This window comes from Trachymyrmex septentrionalis, unplaced genomic scaffold (genome assembly GCF_001594115.1).
Source record: "Trachymyrmex septentrionalis isolate Tsep2-gDNA-1 unplaced genomic scaffold, Tsep1.0 scaffold173, whole genome shotgun sequence".
NCBI classification, from domain to species: Eukaryota; Metazoa; Arthropoda; class Insecta; order Hymenoptera; family Formicidae; genus Trachymyrmex; species Trachymyrmex septentrionalis.
The window spans coordinates 192,464-195,438 of NW_017304897.1; the positions used below are offsets into that span (position 1 = coordinate 192,464).

General features: G+C 30.3%; 1 protein-coding gene across 5 annotated transcripts in view; it reads left to right on the forward strand.

The window, feature by feature from the left end:
* The first annotated feature begins 297 nt into the window (after positions 1 to 297).
* LOC108746496 (transmembrane GTPase Marf) overlaps positions 298 to 2,975 on the forward strand; it is a 146,041-nt gene continuing 143,363 nt past the window's right edge. For 4 of the 5 annotated variants that reach the window (XM_018483315.1, XM_018483309.1, XM_018483308.1 and 1 more), the window contains exon 1: positions 298 to 607. The gene's annotated coding sequence lies outside the window, so the exon portion shown is untranslated. Of the gene's footprint in view, positions 608 to 2,369; positions 2,450 to 2,975 lie in introns of those variants that run through there. The other variant, XM_018483310.1, reaches the window with a different exon arrangement.

The following is a 2,975-nucleotide window of genomic DNA, read 5'->3' on the forward strand; positions in this document are numbered from 1 at the left end:
TGAAAAATTAATTTTAATTTTAATAAGCAAATTATTAACATAAAGTTAGTAGTTAGTTTTTAAATTATATTCATGCTGGATACATCTTTGACGCATCATGTGAACATAGCACATAAAACTTGCGTGATGGAAAAATGCGGAATAGCGCTGATTGGTTGCTTCAATGATGCATTCTGTACGAACTGTATTTCGCAGTCCTATTCCGGATCGTGTGATTTTACCCTAAAACTACATTTTTTGATCTGTTTCTATTCCTGCATTAGACTGTACTAGAAGTTTTTCTTATATAATCTGTGCTAGAAGTCTCTCGTTTTCGACAAATATCAAACTGTGGCGACAGGGCTCACATTACAAAACATATACTTATTTCACTTTAAATTCCAAAAGTGTACATTGGTTTAGCCATAGAAAACAGACCTCTTCTAGATCTAAAAGTATAATCCAATCAATGCGAATAAAACTTCCAACAGCAAAATAAACGTTTTGCCGAACGCAGCTATCGTAGATATTCTTGAAGAGCTTGTGACTGGTGAATTTATGATAATTAACGAAGATTTCTTATTGTTATGAATTACTGTTCATCATTTTACGCAATACTATCTATACGGTATGAAATTTGTGCTTTATAAACGTATATATATATTTTAACATTTTAATAAAAATTCATATATGTTATTTAATTATATAAAGATCTTTTAGCACCAATATATAGAGGTTAGATTCCAAATTAGAACATTTTTGAAATTTTTTTTCTTTTAATTTTGTAATTTTATGTTTTTAATATCGTAATTTTCTCGAAACGTTTATTTTTTAAGAGCATTATGTTATTTATATCAGATAAAATTTTTTATATGATTTGATTATTGTGAAATTTATTTATTTTTATACATTGTTCTCTGAAAGAAAATTTATATTATTTATCAGTTTATCAAATTGTTATACATTTAGATTTTTTATTTTAAATACAAATATAATTTAAATTGAATTTTATTTATAATAATGTAATACAATTTTTTTTATTTAGATAAGATATAATACTGCTCAAAAGTCACCATTAAGTTTTTTGACTTCTGTCTAAGCTGAAATGAATCAAATTTGCATACAAATTTGTACAGTAGACACCTAGTGGTAGGTGCACCTTGTATATAAAGTATAATTTAACAATATGCATCATGATTCTTTATTTTTTAAATTAATTTTTGTACTTATTTTGCTTTTCATGTCACAGCCATAGTTTTTACCATCATGACCTAATTTTAGTTAGATTTACTGTGTTACATTATGGCAAAGATCCATGGAGTTGGAGAATGAACAATAGAAGGCGATCATAAATATTCTCTACAAATAAAGATGGATGTGCAAGGAGTTTTCCTAGTAATTTGACAGTGACCAAGTTTCTTAAGCGTTGGAAGATCTAGACAATGTCTGTTTGAAGATCTGGCAATGGAAGATGTAGACTATGTTGAGAAGAAAAGCGGCCGATCATACTACTTTTCTTGCCATTTATAACATCCATCACACATCTAGCAGCGATTTACATCTTATGATCTTGGATATTGCTAAGAAAATATCGACTTCTGAACAGTCTAGTTCATCTGTACAGATCACATGCTATCGCCTGAAAGACTACGTGAACGATGGCCAATAAAGAAATCATTTATTTCTGTAAAGAATTGGAAGACGTGAGTGAAGTGTATCAAAACATACCTCAACTGGACACTCTAGCAATGGTCTGACATCTTCTGGAGCAACAAAACTAAATTTATGTTGGTTAATAATGATGGTATAACATGGATTTGTTGCTGGATAGCTTTGCTTCTAATGAAACTCGTAAGAAACTTGATCACTGTTGATTTAGAGATGCTAAATTGTTAGGCGAACTCCTTTGTTTATCCATTCATGTTTATGGTCCTTTACGATAGCTTTCTGTCGTTCATATCTTGAGGACCACGAGTCTTTTCTATAATGTAAATCTAACTACTAAAATTGAGTTATGTGTGTGTGTGATGATAAAAACAATGGCTGCGACATAAAAAAAGCAAAGAAAGTACAAATAATAAATTAAAAAATTATGGTATATATTGTCAAATCTCATTGTACTTTATGTACAAGATGCATCTAGTGTCTACTGTAAAAATTAGAGCACATTCGATTTGCTTTGACAGAAGTTATACTCAAAAACCTAAAAGTGATATACTTTTGACGGTATTGTAAATTGGATGACTGATGAATTTTATTATCTGTTCCAAATTATTTTATACTTCTGAATAAAAAAATATTAATAATGCAAATAAGTTAAATTTATATATATATATATTTATTTATTTTAATAAAATCTTATGCTAATGACAATATTATAAATTGTTTAGGCAATTTTGGATATAACAGGATTGAAATAATTATATCATAGATTTATTCTATGGATACATCAATGACTAAAGATAAAAAGGTTGTCTATACATCTTATATATGTTGCTTGCTTTACATGCGCGTGTGCACATGCACATGCATGTACGCGCTCGCGCACACATATATACAGAGTGTCCGGTTTTGACAAAGCGCTTGTATGTAGATAGAACGAACTAAACTAAGTTGAAAAGTCCTCTATTTTGCAATTTTCACGATGGTTAACGAAATATTAATTTATAAAAATAGCTAGTTTGCTCGGCCTACTGTCAAATGTATTACGACGAAATAAGACCATTCAGAGAAAGGCATGTTCTTTGCCGCTAGATATGTTGTTTACAAGTGATGATTGGCATTAACATGCCTAGCAATGGCAAATGCGCCTCACTGGTCTAATCTCGCCGCCCGCTTGCATTTAGCGGCCGGACGAATTTGGCTATTTTCATAAATTAATATCTCATTAACCATTTCGAAAATTGCAAGATGATAGAGGACTTTTTAACTCAGTTTAGTCTGCTCTATCTACACAAAAGTACTTTACCAAAAATTGCGGGACACCGCCCCCTTTC